Source organism: Pongo abelii, chromosome 2, assembly GCF_028885655.2.
Source record: "Pongo abelii isolate AG06213 chromosome 2, NHGRI_mPonAbe1-v2.0_pri, whole genome shotgun sequence".
NCBI classification, from domain to species: Eukaryota; Metazoa; Chordata; class Mammalia; order Primates; family Hominidae; genus Pongo; species Pongo abelii.
Genome location: NC_085928.1, coordinates 204,095,453 through 204,116,365, shown reverse-complemented (window position 1 = coordinate 204,116,365; position 20,913 = coordinate 204,095,453). Strand labels below are relative to the sequence as shown.

At 45.0% G+C, this 20,913-nt stretch overlaps 1 long non-coding RNA gene across 1 annotated transcript in view; it reads left to right on the top strand.

The window, feature by feature from the left end:
- Nucleotides 1-208: 208 nt before the first annotated feature.
- The window catches only part of LOC112132697 (uncharacterized), a 60,931-nt gene continuing 40,226 nt past the window's right edge, over nucleotides 209-20,913 (top strand). Inside the window, exons 1-2 of the long non-coding RNA XR_010139325.1 lie at nucleotides 209-399; nucleotides 18,286-18,368. This is a non-coding gene — a long non-coding RNA (uncharacterized LOC112132697). The remainder of the gene's footprint in view (nucleotides 400-18,285; nucleotides 18,369-20,913) is intronic.

The window sequence follows — 20,913 nt, the reverse complement described above, 5'->3', positions numbered from 1 at the left end:
GGGCGGGAGCCGGGAAACAGGAGCCGCCTGCCGCGGAGGCCGCCGGGGGGCACTTCCGAGCGCGCGCCGCCTGCCCGGCCGCCCCCGCGCCCGCCGCGTCTCCCCGCCCACACTCCGCTGCCACCCGGCCCCGGGCGCCACCCGCGGAGCAGGCGGCGGGAGGGACAGCCCGGCACGGCCCCTTTCCTGCCCTTCACACCCCTTCTGCTTCTCAGGGGACGCTGGTCCACAGACCGAGGCCCCGTTGCGCGCGGCCGCCTTCGGAGCGCCGCCCTCCTCCCGAAACGGGCCGGGGCGAGTGGCTGCAAGAAGCTGCGGTTTGGCCCGCGGGAGAGGGGGGCTTCCCCACTGGGGTTGTCTGACGCGAACGCCTTCCTGGCCCCAGCCAGGCGCCCTGAGGTCAGGCCCAGTGGTGAGAGAGCTCTGAACAGGAGGCCCCACGCTGCCTGCTCCCCCAAATCAGAAACAGTCTCCCCCACCGGGGCGAGGCAAGGCATCTGCACCACCCCACGCGCTCCCGCCTGCACGACAGCCTAGAGCCTGGTGTGAGCAGGAATCACATGTGCTCACACATCACCCAGGCAAGGTCTTTGAAGCCTAGCCATGCGGGCAGACGTATTCAAGGTCACCCTGCTGGGTGGCGGCAGAGCTCCTGTTGGAATCCACGCTCAGCGGACCTTCTGCCGAGCCCCAGCCCCAAAGGCCTGGTGCCCTTTCTCCGCAGCATGGTGCCTCTCGTTGAGTTCCTGCCTATAGAGAAGTTGGGAATGGGGCAGACGGGGGTGGGGGCAAATCATGGGTCCTGGGACCCCGACAGCTTTGCCTAAACTCAGCCTCATGCTGCGAGAGGTCCCAGTCCGTCACCTCAGCCTGATTTTCTGGGGGTGCCCCGCCTGAGAGGCCTGGTTAGTGAAGCCCCCATTGTATCCAGCCCTCTACCAGCACCTGTCATTTGTGTGCCTTGTTCCGGCTTGCCACCTCCTCTGTGGAAGTCTTCCCAGATTTGCCCAATCATTGCTTCCCGGGTCTCCGGCGGCCTTTGACAAACCCGTTTATGGCGTTTGTGGCCCCCTGTAACTCATGGCCTAGCTGTCCTCTCCTCTCTCCCGGAGTTTCCTGAGCGCAGAGACTGTGTTGCCCTCCTTTTTGATTTCCACACAAATGATAATTTGAGGACTCTGCTTATGGCAGCTGCTCTGTTTGTTGGCTGAATGTTATGCAATTTACCACTGGCTAGGAATCTCACCAGATGTGTGACCTTGGGCAAGTTACTTAATCTAAGCTTCAGTTTTCTCATCTGTAAAATGGAGATCAACTGATAATGCATCTAAAGTGACTTGTATAGTGGCTGGCACAAAGCAGATGCTGTGTGTGTGTATGAATGATTGCTAAAATACCATAGACTGGTGGCTTAAACAATAGTCATTTATTTTCTCCTGGCTCTGGAGGCTGGGAAATCCAAGATCAAGATGATGGCGAATTAGGTTGTTAGTGAGGGTGCTCTTCCTGGCTTGCGGAAGGCTGTCTGCTCACTGTGTTGTCATGTGGCCACAGAGAGCGAGCAAGTCTGTTCTTATGAAGACACCAATCCTATCAGATTAGGGCCCCACCCTTATGATCTCAGTTAACCTTAATTACCTCTATAAAGGCCATGTCTCCAAATACAGTCACACGGGGAGCTAGGGCTTCAACCTATGGCTTTTGGGGGACACAGTTCAGTCCATAGCAGTGGGGAAAGGATGTGACAGTCTAGAGAGACTCAAGGAGGGAATGCTTAGATAGGAGTGTGGAGGGCGTGCCTGGTGAAGGGAACAGTATGGCACAGCTTCAGAGGCAGGGGTGAGCCAGCAGCAAGGGGCTGGGTATGGCCGGTACAAAATGCATGCGCTCGTGGGAAATAGGTAAGAGAAGCTTGGGGGTATGGCCAGATTATGGAGGACTCTGAATGCTGGGTGTGTTCGAAGGGTTTTGAATGCTGAGTTTTTACTTGATGTGCCTGGAAGTAGTTGCTGAAGGTGGTTTGGGAGTGGAGGAATACATCCTTTAAAAAATTTTTTTAATTTATTGTAATTTTTAATTTTGGGGGGTACATAGTAGGTGGTACATATTTATGGGGTACATAAGGTATTTTGATATAGGCGTGCAATGCATAATAATCACATCAGGGTAAATGGAGTATCCATCACATCAAGCATTTAGCCTTTGTGTTACAAACAATCCAATTATACTCTTTTAGTTATTTTTAAATGTATGGTTAAATTATTTTTACGAGGCTGGGCTTGGTGGCTCAGGCGTGTAATCCCAGCACTTTAGGAGGCCAAGGTGGACGAATCACCTGAGGTCGGGAGTTCGAGACCAGCTTGACCAACATGGAGAAACCCTGTCTCTACTAAAAATACAAAATTAACCGGACGTGTTGGCGCATGCCTGTAATCCCAGCCCCTCTGGAGGCTGAGGCAGGAGAATTTCTTGAACCCGGGAGGCCGAGGCTGCAGTGAGCTGAGATCAGCCTGGGCAACAAGAGCAAACCTCCATCTCAAATATATATATATATATATATTTTTACTATAGTCACCCTGTTATGCTCGCGTATACTAGGTATTATTCATTCTTCCTATTTTTTGTACCCATGAACCATCCCCACTCTCCTATCAACCCCCTCATTACCCTTCCCAGCCTCTAATAACCATCCTTCTATTTTCTATCTCCATGAGTTCAATTATTTTAAATTTTAGCTCCCACAAATAAGTGAGAACGTGAAATTTGTCTTTCTGTGCCTGGCTTATTTCACTTAACATAATGTCCTCCAGTTCCATTCATGTTGTTGGAAATGACAGGATCTCATTCTTTTTCATGGCTGAATAGTATTCGGTTGCATATATGTCCCATATTTTGTTTATCCATTTAGCCACGATGGACTCTTAGGTTGCCTCCAAAGCTTGGCTGTTGTAACTAGTGCTGCAATAAACATGGGCGTGCAGACGTCTCTTTGATAGACTCATTTCCTTTCTTTTGGGTATATACCTAAGAGTGAGATTGCTGAATCATATAATAGCTCTATTTTTAGCTCTCTGAGGAACCTCCAAACTGTTCTCCATAGTGGTTATACTAATTTACATTCCTACAAACAGTGTACTAAGGTTCCCTGTTCTCCACATCCTCTCCAGTATTTGTTATTGCCTGACTTTTGGATAAAAGCCAATTTAACTGGGGTGAGATGATATCTCATTGCAGTCTTGATTTGCTCCTTTGCTGTGCAGAAGCTTTTTAACTTGATGTGATTCCATTTGTCCATTTTTGCTATGGTTGCCTTGCTTGTGAGGTATTACTCAAGAAATCTTTGCCCAGTCCAGTGTCCTGGAGAGCTTCCCCAATGTTTCCTTTTGGTAGTTTCATAGTTTGAGGCCTTAGATTTAAGTCTTTATTCCATTTTGATTTGATATTTGTATATGGTAACTGGATATGTATATCCAGTTTTCCCAGCACCATTTATTGAAGAAAATGTCCTTTCCCTAATGTATGTTCTTAGCACCTTTGTCAAAAATGAGTTCACTGTGTATGTATGGATTTGTTTCTGGGTTCTCTGTTCTGTTCCATTGGTCTATGTGTGTCTGTTTTTAGGCCAGTACTGTGCTGTTTTGGTTAATATAGCTCTGTAGTATAATTTAAAGTCAGGTAATGTTACTCCTCCAATTTAGTTCTTTTTGCTTAGGATAGCTTTGGCTATTCTGGGTCTTTTATGGTTCCATATAAATTTTAGAATCGTTCTTTCTATTTCTGTGAAGAATGTCATTGGTATGCTGATAGGGATTGCCTTAAATCTGTAGATTGCTTTGGATAGTATGGACATTTTAACAATATAGATTCTTCCCATCAGTGAACACAGAATATCTTTCCATTTTTTGTGTGTCTTTTTCAATTTCTTGCATCAATGTTTTATGGTTTTCATTATAGAGATCTTTAACTACTTTAGTTAATTCTTAGGTATTTTATTTTATTTGTAGCTATTGTAAATGGGATTAGTTTCTTGATTTTTTTTTCAGATTATTCCCTGTTGGCATATAGAAATGTTACTGATTTTTGTATGTTGATTTTGTATCCTGCAACTTTACTGAATTTGTTGATCAGTTCTAAAAGTTTTTTGATGGAGTCTTCAGTTTTTCCAAATATAAGATCATATCATCTGCAAACAAGGATGGTTTGACACCATCCCTTCCAATTTGGAAACTCTATATCTCTTCCTCCTGTCTGATTGATTTAGCTAACACTTCCAGGACTATGTTGAATAACAGTAGTGAAAGTGGGCATCCTTGTCATGTTCCCAATCTTAGAGGCAAGGGTCTCAGTTTCTCCCCATTCAGTGTGATACTAGCTGTGGGTCTGCTGTGTAGGGCTTTTATTATGTTGAAGTATGTTCCTTCTACACCCAGTTTTTTTTTTTTTTTGAGGGTTTTTATCATGAAGGGATAACTAATTTTATCAAATGATTTTTCAGCACCAATTGAAATGATTGTGTGGGTTTTGTCCTTCATTCTGGTAATACATGATGTATCACATTAATGGATTTGTGTATGTTGAACCATCCTTGCATCCCAGGGATAAATCTCACTTGGTCATCATGAATGATATTTTTAATTTGTTGTTGAATTTGCTTTTCTAGTATTTTGTTAAGGATTTTTACACCATTATTCATCAGAAATATTGGTCTGCAGTTTTCTTTTTTCAATGTGTTTTTGTCTGGCTTTTGGTATCAGGGTTATACTGGCCTCATAGACTGAGTTTGGAAGTATTCCCCCCTCCTCTATTTTTTGGAATAGTTGGAGCAGGAATGATATTAGTTCTTTAAATGTTTGGTAGAATTCAGCTATGAATCCATCAGATCCTGGGCTTTTCTTTGCTGGGAGACTTTTTATACAGCTTCGATCTCATTGTTTGTTGTTGGTCTGTTCAGGTTTTGGATTTCTTCATGGTTCAGTCTTGGTGGGTTGTATGTGTCTTTCTTCTAGATTTTCCAATTTATTGGCATATAGTTGCTCATAGTAGCCACTAATGATCCTTTCAATTTCTGAGGTATCAGTTGTAAGTAAATCCTTTACAATGACATGGTAATAGTAAGGCTTTGAAAATGCTTCTCATGGGTGCAAGATATAGGAAATTCAACTCTAGTTTTCAGATGAAGGTACTGAGGTTGGGAAAATCAAGTGACCAGCCCAAAGTCACACAGCAGGTTAGTGGGGACCAGGATCAGATAGAGCACTTTCTGTCTCCACAGTGGACCCCCCCAACCCCACCTTCTATTGCCCACCTTGGCCCTTGAGTACTAAGTGGGGAAAGGCGCTCAAGGAAGATCCACTTGTTGGAGCTGTGGCCAGTGGATTGCAGGGCATGAGAACAGAAGCAAAAGCCACGTGGAGCCTACAGCAACATCCAGATGAGAACCCTGACCCCGCTGGGACAGGATCAGTCCACATCAAACTATTAGGGAACAGTGGGTACTGGATATGAATGGAGTCCTGAGGAATGGGGGATTTAGAATAAATGGACAGGAAGAAATAAGTATGTTTTATATCCGTTTGGGTATTTTGGTTCCATTATCATGGCTGTTTAAGATGCTCCCTGAACCATACATTTATGTTAATGTTTTCAATAGTAATGCATGAAATTTGACCAAAATCTGAAGTACTAAAACAATATGACAGCACAGACAGAATGGCTGGAAGGTATTAAGTGTCTAGGAGCACTGGTTTTGCTGATAAAGCAAACTCTATGGGGCTGACTTATTGGTTAACTAGTCATTGTCTAGATGAAGAAACTGAGGCTTGGAAAGAATAAAAACTGCCTGAAGGCACACAGATGGTAAGTGGCAGAGCTGGTTGACTGCAGCTCCATCTGGCTTCAATATCTGTACACTTCCCACCCCTGACGCTGACACTGGGTCTGTGTGACACTTGGATATCGGGTATCCATGTGGTAACTATATTTTCCAAACCCCAAATAGGAACACATGGTCTGACAAGTGTGAAGGTACTTATGGGGCAAGAGACTAGAAGGTTTTAAATTAGGCCCGTCCCAGCAAGTCCAGGACATCTGGTCATCATAGATATCTAGGGGCTGCCCACACCCCTGGCACGAGGCAGGCTTTTGCCATTTAATACTCTCCCATCTTGAATGCACAAGGTCTATTTTTTGGTTTCAGCACATGCCACAGACAAGTGAGGGACATTTAAAAAGATCAAACAGCTGGAGAGAGATTGCAAGGGACATTCTTTTTAGGGAAGCCATAGCAGGAGAGAAGACAGGCGAGGGTAAGGAAGTGGCAGAGGGTCAGAAGAGTAACTCACGGGTTCTAAATCCCAGGAGGTGTAGGGCATTGTAAGCTGAGGTCAGGTTAAGGCTGGGGACTTTTCATCAGTATCAGGCCCGTAGCTACCCACTTCTCCTCTCCCTTCCTCTTTCTCCACCTCTTCTCCTTGTTCTTTTCTCATTGTGAACTCTAACTACTCCCTCCTGAATCTGGCTTAGAGCAGAAGGAGCTGCAGCTGGCCTGAGGCACCTCAAGGAGGGGGCGGCTGGTTTCTGTGCAGTAAGACGCTATGTGACTGCGCCGAACCCGCTTCTGTAAAATGGGTCCACCAATAACAGGTTACTGTAGAATTATAGAGGATAGGGTGTAAAACTGTCCTATAAACGGTAAAGAATTGGACACATGTAGTGCTCAATTTTTGTATTCAGTGGGCGTTGGGGTCAATGTTATGTTGATATTGTTAGAATAACTGCCAGTCTTAGGAGCATTTATCAGTAGAGGCCTAACAGCAATAATGTGAGGTTGTGTGTTTGCTTCATTTGAAATGGTACAGTTGCTTGCTACTTCACAAATACAGGGAGAAGAAAGGAGAAGTGAGGTGCAAGGTGGGTACGTGTGCGTGTTCCAGTGTGTGTGTGTTTGTGTGTGTGTAGAGAGAAAGGGAGGTACAATCTGGCATTTGTTAGAAATTGCACAATCATAGAATACTAGGGATGGGCCTTAAAGAATCTATCCTCTTCACTCTATGGATAGGGACACTAAAGCTCAGACAGAAAAAAGCTAATTTTCCAAGGTCAATCACTAGTCAGTCGGGGGCCACACGGGGCATGGTCTTCAGGTCTTCTGGGCCAAGTCCAAGGCTTCCACTGTCAGCCCATGCTCAGCCCTATCGGACAAACCACAATATGCAAGGAGCAGTGGGGGGTCAGAGGGACAGATGTGACCTTTCGTGTCAGGCTGTCCCAGATTATTTGGGAAGGCCACACCTACAACCATGACCCAGTCAAAGATGAGCCTGAAACAGTACTGACTGGGATGTGATGTCCAGGGATACACCTCAGGGACCTGTAAGAATGTAGGTGCAGGAACAGCCATCCAGGCCTGGGTGATAGGGAAGACTTGAGGAAATAGCTGAAGGAGTGGACGTGGACAGTTAGAATAATAAAAAACAAGCAATTAAGTAACATTTCCTTCAAATGATGCTTTTTGCTCCAATTCTTGCCTAGAGGTGGTGGTTTGGGATTTTACCAGCATCTCTTTTTGGAATTCAAATGTACCACCAGTACTTCGCTTTTCCTGAAAAGCCTAAGTTACAAATCGATAGCTTCTAAAACCTCTCTGCAAAGGGTTAAATGTCTGTGTTGGAAAAGAGAAACTCATCAGTTAATATCTACTTCTTAATCAGCCCAAGGTGCTGAAAAAAAAGGCCATTCACCAAGTGGTTAGCAAAGCTAATTTGTCATTCTGGCATTTTGACCTACTGTGCTTTTAAGGCATTATTCTTCCACATGTTTCAAAACCATTATTCTTCCACGCCGTAGTTTCTGTTGGAGAGAACCAATTACATCTTTCCCTACCATACGCAATGGGATGTCCTTGACATCCCCTTATAGGGTTTTCCTTCTTATCTGGAAACTTGGTTGGAAACCTCTAGAGGAGCAGGGGACCCTCGTTTATTCATCTCTACACCCTCCATAGCACCTCCCATGAATCCTTGCCCAGGGCTGGCTCTGAGGAATCTTTTGTTGGGTTTGAAATGATGATCATATCAGGTTAATTTCCAACATTAACCATAAAAATTGGTTAGAGTTCAAGGCTGGTGGCATGCTCAAGTTACTGCCAAACCTCTTGCTCATTCCCTCCCACCCCCCAGCCTCAAGTTGTGAGCAACTGAATTTATCAGCTGTGAAGCTGGTTGCACTAATACCTCAGATGAATCTTCAATATAAACTATATCACCTGCTGAGGCTTCCTGAGGAAGGTGACTGGATCTCACTCATCTTGGAACCTTTATGCTTAGCCCAGTGACTGCCTGGTACGTAGAAAGTGCTCAATAAATGTTTATTGCATTAGACAGTAATTTTCTAATTTGTTAGAAATTAGAAAAAACATTTTCATTAGGTTACCTCTCCCCTCAAACTCAGAGTACATATCATTATAGAAAAGAGAAAGGCGGGGGGTGGGTGTAGGGACAGAAAACACTTCCTGCTCTGGAAACTATACCATTAGCTCCTTTGTTCAAGTCGGCATTTCTGATCTGATACCTGTATTTCACACAAGAAATGACAACTTCCCTGATACTTCAAAGTCCTTTCTCATATCTAGGCTGATTTTTTTAAATTTAATTTTTTAAAGCACAGACCCATCTTTGATCTATGCAGGGCAATGTATTTGGGTTGACAAGATGGTTTCCCTGTTTCTTCCTTTAGGCACACTTTCATCAGTATGTTCCTGCCTTGGTTTAGTCCTTAGATGATTTTTTTTTTCTTGGCCCAGAGTTTATCATGGACATTTACATTAGCAAGTATTTCTGCATCTTTTTGTGATTTTCATCTTTAGTTTTTTATTAGAATAAGTACCCCCACCTTCTTTGGATTTAATTTCATTTAAGAACATGATCTGGGGCTGCATATTCATTCATGTGAATATTAACTAATCCAGATGAACTTTACTGGAATGTAAATACCGTGGCTGGAAGGCAAGATCAAAACCATTCCCCAAACAGAAATGTTAATCTTTCTATGGCCAAGGGGAAGCGCAGCAGTTTAACATGCAAGCAATTTCATGCATTTTTACATTAAGTCATTAAGTAAAATCTTTTGTCTGTTTTGTATGGTTGAGATTATTTATAAGTAACAGGTAAAGGCCAAAGGTCTCCAGCATTGCTTGACCTGTTTGAATATCAGTCCATACCAAAGATGTTTGGAGAAATCACTGTTCTGACCACAGTGTCCACTAACACCAAAGGTAGTGTTTCATCTACCTTAAACATGTCACCAGAGGTTGAGTGAAACTACATGCTTGCTTCCATTTATATACATGGTCATTTGCCACTTAAGGATGGGGATACATTCTGGGAAATGCATTGTTAGGTGATTTCATCATTGTGTGAACACACCATAGAGGGCACTTACACACACCTGGATGGTATGGCCTGCTACACACCTAGGCTATATTGTACAGCCTATTGCTCCCAGGCCACAAACTTGTACAGCATATCATCCACTGAATGCTGTAGACATTTATAACTCAATGGTAAGTATTTGTGTATCTTAACATATGTAAACATAGAAAAGATACACTAAAAATATGGTGTTATAATCTTATGGGACTGCCATCATATATGAAGTTCATCATTGACTGAAACGTTGTTATGCACCACATGACACTGTGTGTGTGTGGGGTGTGTATGAGTACCTGTATATGCATATGTAAAACCCAAAACTTTCAGTGAAGTGTGTATGTGAGGTTTGTGTGTGTGCATGATGTGGTAGTGGGGAGATGGGTCTCGTAGGGTCATGCAAACTAGCAAAGCAGAAGCTTAAGTTTAATGAACATTTAAAATATTATAGACATTTACTTACAAAACAAACTCTAGATTTCTTCTGTATGTCGAGAAATCAGTAGATCCTTCTATATAGGAAAACTAAATCTTTTTTGATTGATAAGAGTGTTTGGGCTTTCCCTGGGCACTTATGTCATTGGATCACATTTAGATGGAGTGCCTTGGAAAGTTTGACATCTCTCATAGATGCCAACATGAGAGACTAATCGTACATAAAATAGCCTAGAGCCAATGGGGATTTAAATGGCTCCGGCCTGACCTCTTATCCTGACTTTCATACTTCTGCCACCTCCAGCTCAGAACAGTCTCTTAGGCTAGGTCTAACACAAGCCAGTTCCAAAGAATGAGTATTATCCCTGGGTTAAATAAATATTTTATGTGATTTCTTTCACCTGGCCAATCAATTATTGGATCAGATTGACCTAGAACCTTCTGGTTCTTATAGTACTATTCTGTCTCTGTCCCTTAGGAAAGGATCAGCAACAACACACACACACACACACACACACACACACACACACACACACACACACACTTAACAGCATTTTGAAGCTTTGGTGAGACACCTTAACTTATTTAAGCAAAATACACAATTAAATGGAGTGAAAGCTCACATCTGTTTTGAGATTGACTCTAGTAGCACTAGTCTTATTGGATTTTATAAAAAGGAATTCCAGCTATGGTAACTACATTTATAAAAGCACAACTGGGGTGGATGAAATTGGAGTCGTTCACTAGGTTAGATCAATATTCAACCCTGGCTACACATTCACCTGGGGAGCTTTTGAAAAATACTGAGGCCTGGGCCATACTTCAAGCCAATTAAAGCAGAATCTCCGGCTGTGAGGCCTGAGCATCTGTATTTTTAAAAGCTCCTCCAGGAGATTTTAATGTTGAGAACCACAGAGTTAGATGAATAGAAGCAGGGAGTCAGGAAAGGGGTGATTAATACTGTACCATGCCAGTGACGGACCAAAGAGCCTAAGCTTTATTTTTTTTTTTCCTTAGATGGAGGTTCGTTCTTGTCACCCAGGCTGGAGTGCAATGGCGTGATCTTGGCACACTGCAATCCCTGCCTCCCTGGTTTAAGCGATTCTCCCACCTCAGCCTCCCGAGTAGCTGGGATTACAGGCACCTACCACTATGCCCAGCTAATTTTTGTATTTTTAGTAGAAACGGGGTTTCACCATGTTGGCCAGGCTGCTCTCAAACTCCTGACCTCAGGTGATCCACCCGCCTTGGCTTCCCAAAGTGCTGGGATTACAGGCATGAGCCAACATGCCCGGCCTGAGCCCAAGCTTTTCATTTCAAATAAGTCTCTGGATATCAGAGCTGGATATATACCTTAAATATATGTCTCATTTGGGAGAAGGGAAACTGAGGCTCAGAGGCTTAGTAATGCTATATAGTATTACCGTGGCCAGAAACTGTCTTCCACTGTATGCCTGTCACCTAAAGAGCAACCTTGGGAATTAAAAGAACAAACTCCTGTCTATGAATCTAACCGTCTATTTATTTAGTAATATTTAAACACTGGAAATGGTTTATGGTGGTGGAATCAGCACAGCTTTGTAGCTCTCAGATGTAAACGCTGTGTCCCTTATTAGCTACTGCTTATTCTTTCTGAGCCTGTCTTCTCATCTGGCAAATAAGAATTAGGAATAACTACTCTCCAAGTGTTATCACAAATGAGATGACAGCAGGTAAAGTGTGTAGTATGTGCTCAGAAAACTAAACGGAATTATAATTATTAACTGAGTTAAAAAAAATCTTGGGATTTATGTAGAAATAACTGCAGAGGGGATAAAAAGAGCTTCTTGGAGCTTCTTTGCATGAACTATCATAACCCTGCAAAGGTTGTTTTTGGTTTCCATTGATTGAAAACACAAATAAACCCCAACTGAAGCACATCTTATGAAGGAATGAATGGATTTCCAATCTGTGTTTTCTTGTTTACTGTGGAAAATATGCGATCCAAGGAAAACACAGGTGGTTAAACTGCTCAGTGCCTCTATTTTTATCATAAGCAGAGGGCTCTAAGCATTCAAACCCAAATATTTTACTGAATAGAAAATGAAGACTTAACTTCTCAAGGTTAACTGGCTCCAGGTTTCCTGTGGCCAAATTTAGATTTTCTCTTTCAGCCATCAGTTGAAATTCCAGAACAATAATAAAAAGCTCACAATTAGCATTTTTAAAGAAGCATTTTCTTTTCATTTAGGAACTTTTTTCTTTTTTGGAATCCCTTTTGTTTTGCAAAAATAAAATCTTAGTAGGGAGAGGAAAGCCACCTCCCCGGGTTGGATGCTTGCGAGATGAAGATGGGAGCCCACTCCGCAGGGCCCTGGAGAAGGTGGCGCCCCTCCCCCCTGCCCCCTGCCCCCCGCCCCCTCCCCACTCCCCTCTTCTCTCCCCGCTGCCCGCCCCGCCACCCGGGCTTGTGCGGACGTGTCTCGGGCGTGACCTTTGAGCAGCTGCGCCACCGGCTCAACCTCGCGGCGGGGGAAACCCGAGCTCCCAACAAAACAGTTCCATCTTTGGCTAGGCCTTTGGTATTTCAAGGCGCTGCCAGGGGGAGAGATGCCGCGTGCCTGAGAGGCTCTGGGAGGTCGCCGCAGCTTTCGCTTCCCGGGTTTTACATTTCCGAAGGGGCTGAACGTCTGCAGAGGAACCCGAGCTGATGCTGGGGCTGGGGCCGGGGCGGGAATCTAACGAATGCACCTCTGGGGAGGCTAGAGGGAGCGTGGCTCATCCTCCTCCCCGGGTGGGTCCTTCAGCGCTCTTTCCTTCTTTTTTTCTTTTCTGCAGATGTTGTGTGGTCAACAGGGACTGAGACTCTTTAAGCCCTTAAATCTCTAAGGGCTAAATCTCCTTCCTGATATTCGCCCCTCCTCCAAACCGGTAACAGTTTTCACATGATTCAGTTACCTCTACCTGCCTGAAGGACTGGAGTGCAAAGTTGAACTTGACTCAGATAAATGAATTGATCCTTCCCTGGGGAAAAAAGTTTAGACATCACTAATAGTAGTTAACTTTTGAGTGCTTCCTCTGTGCTAAGCAAGGTTCTAATCACTTAAATGTAGTAACTCATTTAATCATCACAACAATTCTCTGACATAGGAATTCTTATTTCTGCTTTACAGGCACCAAAGAAGGCCCAGAGAGGTTTAACAGCTTCCTCAGAATCACACAGCTTCCAAATGGTTGGGCTGGGTTTACATTTAGGCGGTCTTGCTCCAGAGCCAGTGCTCCTAAGCATTGCAAGCCACGAACCTCAACAAAGTGAAGGAAACGCTGGGAAATTTGGAAGTCAGATATGGCAAGTGAGGACTTTCTTTTTTCTTTTCTTTTCTTCCTTTTTTTTTTTTTTTTTTTTTGAGAAGGAGTTTTGCTGTTATTGCCCAGGCTGGAGTCAGCTCACTGCAACCTCCGCCTCCCAGGTTCAAGGGACTCTCCTGCCTCAGCCTCCCAAGTAGCTGGGACTATGAGATTACAGGCGTGCACCACCACGCCCGGCTAATTTCGTGCGTGTTTTTAGTAGATACGGGGTTTCTCCATGTTGGTCAGGCTGGTCTCGAACTCCTGACCTCAGGTGATCCGCCCACCTCGGCCTCCCAAAGTGCTAGGATACAGGCGTGAGCCATCACGCCTGGCCAGGACCTTCTTAAATGCTCTGTTTTGGTCAGAAAGTGCTGGGACTCCGGGGTGGCACACCCAGCACTCACCAGGAACTAAGTACCTGCTGTCTGTTTTGGACATGTGCTGGCAGCTTGTTAACTCTCATGCCGCCATTCTCAAGAGGGGCTCCCTGGCAACATGATCTATTGCCTGTTGGAAAGGGACAGGGCAGGCAGGGACAGGAGAGGCCGACGGCAGGCAGTTGGCTCCCAGGGTCAGTCTGAAGAGAGAGGAGAGAGGTGTGAGAAAGAGAGGGACCCACGGCATGAGGGTCGAGGCAGGGGCCAGGTCTTGCCTTCAATGCCTCAGGAAGTATGCCAGGCACTTGGGGGAACTCCTGCCCTGAAACGGTGAAGTCTGCATCCAGCAGGCCAGTTTGTTGATGAACAAGTTTGGCTAGACCGTCGAAGAGTCAGAATTTGTCCTTGTCTAGTTTGTTCCTTCATATGGAGGTGTGGGCACAGAACGGGTCCTTAGAGGATGCTTCTGGGGAGAGAGCAGTGAAGACCAAAGTTCTAGGATGGTTTGAGAGCTCCCTTCTCTGGCATGTGGAAGAGCAAGATGTGTGCCCTCCCCCAAACACGCGCCACACCAGCTTCACTTCCCACTGGTCTGAATGTCTCTCTTGGCTAATTCTTCCTCTTGGATTCCATTACCTTTGTGCTAACAGCTCCTACAGCGCCATTTTATATCAGCAAAAAGTACCCAGCACACTTGCCTGAGTCAGGCAGGAAGAGCTTTGTGCCCCTCCCGCCGCCCACTCAGTACCCACCCACACAGCACACAGCAGGAGTACTGAAAGTGCTTCCAGGCTGGACGCGGTGGCTCACGCCTGTAATCCCAGCACTTTGGGAGGCTGAGGTGGGCGGATCACGAGGTCAAGAGATCGAGACCATCCTGGCCAACATGGTGAAACCCCGTCTCTACTAAAAATACAAAAATTAGCCAGGCGGGGTGGCACACGCCTGTAGTCCCAACTACTTGGGAGGCTGAGGCAGGAGAATCGCTTGAACCCGAAAGGCAGAGGTTGCAGTGAGCTGAGATTGTGCCACTTCATTCCAACCTGGCGACAGAGTGAGACTCCGTCTCAAACAACAACAACAACAAAAAAGAAAGTGCATCCACAGGGTGTCCTGGGGGTACCCCTGCATCACCCTGACTGTCTGAGTATCCCCAGGCCAACCTTCAGAGTACAGTATTCCTTCAGGTGGGTAAACTGGTATGGTGAGACCCTTTGTGGGTTCCTGTATGGCTCTGCCACCTACTTGCTGTGTGACCTTGGACAGGTTACTTAACTTTTCTGTGCTTCAGTCTTGTCATCAGCAAAATGGTGGTAATACTAATACCTACTTCAGAAGGTGTTGTAAGAACTTAAATGAGTTAGTAAGTCTAAAATGCCTGGCCCATGGCAAGTGCTCAATAAATATTAGTTTCTGCTTTTACTACTGTCACAACTATTATTAGTTTGGTGCAAAAGTAATCATGGTTTTTGCCATTGAAAGTAATGCCAAAACGCGATTACTTTTGCACTAACCTAATATTATTATGCAACCCTAAGCAAGTAACTTTACCTCTCTGAATCTCATTGTCCTCATGATAAGAGTGTAAGAGTGTCTGTTTTATAGGATTGTTGTGAGAATTAAACAGTGTTAATTACTATTGTAAAGTTTGCAATAAATAACCATTATTTATGTGTTGCTTTAGCCTAGTTTATCTCCCGGGAGATGACTTTATTTCTAAACGTATAGGGGTTTCTTAGAGGAGCTTCAGAATACTAATCATCGCTGGTGAGGGCACTTGAACACTGTGCTTAACCTCAGCCAGCACCTCTTTTCCCAGCTGTAAAATGGTATGGTAATAAGCACCCCTAGGAATCTCAAGGATGTTACGAGTGAAAAATATGCAATAATATACAAAGCACTTTGAGCTTCTCTGAAGACAGACGCATATAAATGGAAGGTGGTATTATAAGGTGGGGTAATCACTGGTTACCTCCCCCCCTTTTTTTATTTAATTAGGAGAAAACTAGTAATTAGGAAGCATTGCCTTGTTAAAGCTGTGGCCTGGGAAATAGTTCTCTTGGCACCTAATCAGAACTGTGACATGGCGCAAGTTTTTGCAAAATGTGGGCAGCAGGGGACCTTCCCCCAGGCTCAGATTGTGAGAAATTTGCTGTCTAGGGGCCAGATCCTGAGGTGGCTGAGCTGGCTGGGGAGGCTCCTAAGGAGATCTTCACTCAGGTCTGCAAGGGACTCTGCCCTGCCTCAGTAGCCCTCATCTCTGGGGGCCTCAAATTCATTCTCATCTGCAGGTTACAGCTTGCTGAGGGCCCAGAACCAAGCTTTTCCACCACATGGTGTTCTTGGACCCACTGGGGCGACTTCACGGTTCTGAAAAGCACCTCAGATCTAGTCTGGTCTCTGATTCAGTAGCAGAGACAAAGAAATCCCCCGCCTGTTCCCCTTAAAGTGGGCCATTGTGGAGTAGGTGCTGGGGCCCTAGCTTGCTCCCCACTGTGCCTTTGTTAGAGCAGTAGCCTCCAGCGGAACCCACTGTCTCTCTCCTTGCGAGTCCCAGTTTGCCCATTCTCCTGGATCCTGCTTAAAGGGCGCCTCTGCCAGGAGGCCTTCCCAGGTCTTCCCAGTTACCATCACTCTCTTCCTCCTCTAGACTCTGTGTTTGGTACAGTGTGGTTTTTGTGTGTGTCCTGTCTTCTCTCACATTTGACTCTCAGCCACTGGAAGAAAGGGAAGGAAAGTAAGAGAAATGAAATATTCCCATCCCCGGGTACCTGGCCAGATGTTGCAGACAGACTGACCAGCACAATTGTATTGATTCCCCCTCAATGCATTGAAAAAGCAAACGGGAGGCATCGGAAAATCTTGAGATAAGCAGTTCCATTTTCAAAGATGAATCTTTTAAAATACGCAGAAATGGTATAACAATCATGTATCCGCCACTTAGACTACCAATGGTTACTCTTTTGTCATATTCACTTTGAATGTCTTTTTATTATGTATTTAAAAGAAGTGAAACTTGTAGATACAGCTAGGGCTCCCCGTGTCCACTCACTGAAGTCCCTTCCCTCTCCCTTCTAGGGTCCAACACTTTCCTTGTCATCTGATAAAGGACCCTGCATCCCTGGATGGACAGAGGGGATTGCTAAACTGCTGAATCGCGTGTGAAATTCTACGTGTGCCTCTTTCTCACACATGCCACATCCATTGCGGAGCTGCTCTTGACTCAACCTTCCAGCAGTCTCCACTGCAACCACTCTGGCCGAGGCCACCGTTTTCTTTTTTTTTTTTTCTCTCGCCATGGTTGGAGTGCAGTGGTGCGATCTAGGCTCACTGCATCCTCTGTCTCCAGGGTTCCAGCGATTCTCCTGCCTCAGTCTCCTGAATAGCTGAGATTACAGGCGCATGCCACCACGCCCAGCTAATTTTTGTATTTCTTAGTAGAGATGGGGTTTCACCATGTTGGCCATGCTGGTCTTGAACTCCCGACCTGGTGATTCACCCGCCTCGGCCTCCCAAAGTGCTGGGATTACAGGTGTGAGCCATTGCGCCCGGCCCAGGCTACCATTTTCTGACATTTAAATCTTTTGCTCCCCGTAGCAGCCTCAGACAGACATTCTAAAGTCTTAGATCATATTGCCTCTTTGCTCAAAGTCCACTCATGGCTTTAGATTTAACTCAGTAAAATTCCTATGTGATATATGTCTCCCGACTTCTGCCCCTCTGACCTCATCTCTCACTGAGGCAGCCTTCCTCCCACTTCCCGAGGTCCAGCCATGCTGATCTTTTCGCTTGTCCTCATTTACGCTGGGCATGGCCTCAGGCTCTTCACGCTCTTGTTGCTGTGCTCTTTCCCCAGATAACCACATGGCGAAACCTCTTACATTCTTTGGTTCTTTGCTCACATTCACTTCTCAGTGAAGATTCCCTGACACATCCTGTTTAAAAATGTGACATCATTCCCACCTATCTCTCTCTTATCCTGCTCTAATTTTCTTTTTTCCATAGCACTGTTTACCAGGACAGGGTCTCACTCTGTTGCCCAGCCCAGAGTACAGTGGAGTGATCATGGCTCACTGAGGTCTCAACCTCCTGGGCTCAAGTGATCCTCCTACCTCAGCCTCCTGGATAGCTGGGACTATAGGCACATTCTACCGTGCCTGGCTAATTCTTCATATTTTTTTTTTTCTTTGTAGAGATGGGGTTTTGCCATGTTGTCCAGGCTGGTCTCGAACTCCTGGGCTCAAGTGATCTGCCTGCCTTGGCCTCCCAAAGTGCTGGGATTACAGGTGTGCGCCACCTTGCCTGGCCCATAGCACTTGTTTTCCAGCAAATTATGTATTTTACTTATTTATTACATTCATTGTTTATTGCCTGTTTTTCTGTGTTACAATATAAGCTCCATGAAAGCAGGAAATTCTATTTGTCCACTGATGTTTCTGAGTCCCTGCAATAGTGCCTGGCACATAGGTGCTCCATAAATATTTCCTGAATGATTAAATAAATAAATGGATGAATGGATATGAGCGTTTCTCACTGGAGAGGGTCCAGAACTTTCATTAGATTTTCCAAGGTGTCTGTGACACAAAAAAGGGTAGGAACCATTGACGTAGTAACCCATCAAAAAGTTTGCTGGAAATTCTTTGCTTGCCAGGAAGTCTGCCTGATGAAGCAGGAGATCCTGAGGGATTTTTCTCCTTTTTTGATTTGTGTCTCTCCAGAGAGCTAATGCTGGCAGCTATTGGGATGTCCTCTTCCAGGACTGGTGATGAGTTTCCCTGGATCCAGCCCTGGCCTGGCTGAGGTAGGGAACCAGGGAGGCACTGATGGAGGCCATGGGCAGGAGCCCTGGCAGTGGGCCAGCTCCGGAGAAGCTGTAATTTTCCTTGCTCCTTTTGTGGAGTCTGTCTGGGAGCAGAGGCTGAATGTGGCCACAGCCTCCTGAGCTTCCTTGAGGAGCTAGGCAAGATGCCCAGACCAACAGGAGCCGTTTCCTGCCTTATAGGCTCCAAGCATAGGCAAGGAGTAAGATCAGGACTTCTTGTAGGAGCCCTAGCCTGGGTGACCAGACAGTGGCCTGTGATGCAGAGAGAGATAATAGTCAAGTGGAGGGAGCTTGGAAACAAAAAGACACCAAAGGCCACCTGGAGGGGATAGTGGGAGTGAATTGGAAGTGAGTCAGCCAGCTCATAGGGCAGTTAAAAAGACAAGTGGGTAATTGTGGGTGCAGTCGGCAGGTCATACACAGAAAATGAGGAACAAGTGGTTAATTGGGCCCACAAGCCCAGGATCCCGCCTATAATTAGCAAATTGCAGGGCTTTGATATTTGCTTTGGTAACAACTTGTGTAGTAAATTGCAGGGAGGAAAACTGTACCCCCAGCCTGGGAGGTGACTGTGTCACCATTCTCTTGCAAACACTTGTAGGCAGCACACACATGAATATGCTCCCAGCATTGGGGGTGGGACTTGCACCTTTCTGCAGGCTGACAGCCTCCTGTGATGCTTTCTGTTTCCATTTACCCCTTGCTTAAGTTTTTGCCAATCAGGGCTGAAGCTGCGGGCTGGTTTCCTGGTGCATGCTGCCATTGTTCACACACTGATTTTCATGTTCCCTTAAGTTGTAGCCCTTGGGGAGGAGAGACCTTCTGGCCAGAGATGTGACCAGGAGTGGCCATGTGGTAATGGCCATGGGTAATTCCCATGCAAGTTCTATAGCTGGGGAGGGGGAAGAGACACAAGTGAGTTCTGTTTCAGCATTGTTGAAATTTTGTCTATGAGGATGGTCAGTGCTTGTTCCTGATCAGAGACTGGCCTTTGTAGGTTTCATATCTGTGGCTACCTCTGCAGGCTTCTCAGCCATTGTGACCAAAGTGCAGACTGGAAGCATAGGAAAATGGCACTGGGATTGCCATGGTAAAACCCTATAAATGTCCACACATGCAGAGAGACTGGTGAGCACAGGCAATGAAAAAAGCACTAAATGAGAGTGTCAGGAGACCTGGGTTTGAATTTGCACTCCCTACTGATGGGTCTTGTCAAGTCACTTAAATACTTGTACATCATCTCTGTCATTTATAGGTCTGTTTCTATTGACTGATTTTTCTCTTGATTATGGATCACCATTTTTCTGCTTCTTTATATGTCTAGTAATTTTTTATTAGATGGTAGACATTGTAATATTCTATCATTAAGTATTTGGACTTTGTTGTCTTCTTTTTTTTAAAAAAAGATCTTGGTTTTGGCTTTGGGCTTTATTTTGGCAGACAGTTAAGTTACACATGGATCAGTTTGACATCTTTGAATCCAGGCTTTACACTTTGCTATGGAGAGTCTAGAGTAACCTTCACTTCAGGGATGATTGGGCCATTTTACTCAAGTGTGATTTCTCTGGGCTCTTCACTGAATGTCCCAAGGGATCACCAAGGACTCTCCACTTTGGCTGGTTGATGCACAATTATGGCCTTACCTTTTGAGAGCTTTGGATTGTTCAGCTTACAGCTCTCCTGTCATTTCTCTTCCCTGTCATGTAGAATTTCACTTTATATACATATAGTTGAATACTCAGCAAAGACTCAGGAAAATATCTCGGCAGACTTATGGTGTTATTTTTCTGTGTATCTCCCTCCTTTCAAAAATTGTGATCCTCAACTCCTAGCTGCCTCAGGTCCATAGACTGATCTCTGTCTCCTCAACTTAGTGAAGCTACTGGACTGTGCTCTTGGGCTGGAAATTGCCTCCAAGCATAAAGCTAGGGTTATTTCAGGTCTCACCTCATTGATGCATTCTCTCACAGATTACAGTTCTGCACTACCTATTTCCCAATGTCTGAGAACAGTAGTAATTCTATCAAGACTGGAAGTTGAAGTCTTCTCAAGTTAATAAAACTTGTTTTCCCAAATGTAGAGGCAGAATATGATAGTATTTTCCTCGAAAGTTAGTCATGATAACTCAGCTATGTAATGGATCTGAAAACACCTATAATGGTGCATGAAAGAAGCAATGGAGCATAAAATTAGAATAGGTAATAAATTATGGTATTATTTTTCTTTTCCTTTGACACCAGTAGTATAAATGGATTTATCATTTTCACAAAATTGTAGAATTCTAGAGCTGCAAGGGACTTATCTCAGGAAGATAAAATTGGGTTGCTCCAAATACCTCATTTTACAGATGAGCAGACTGAAGCTTAGTGAGGGAAAGCAATTTTCCCAAGCCCCCATGGCCTATTAGCAGAAGAATGAGACTGGCACTCAGGTGTCTTGGCTCCCAGCCTATGGGGCATGCATTCATTCAGCTAACATTTATTGAGTATCTACTAAGTTCAGAACATTGAACTAATTGCTATAT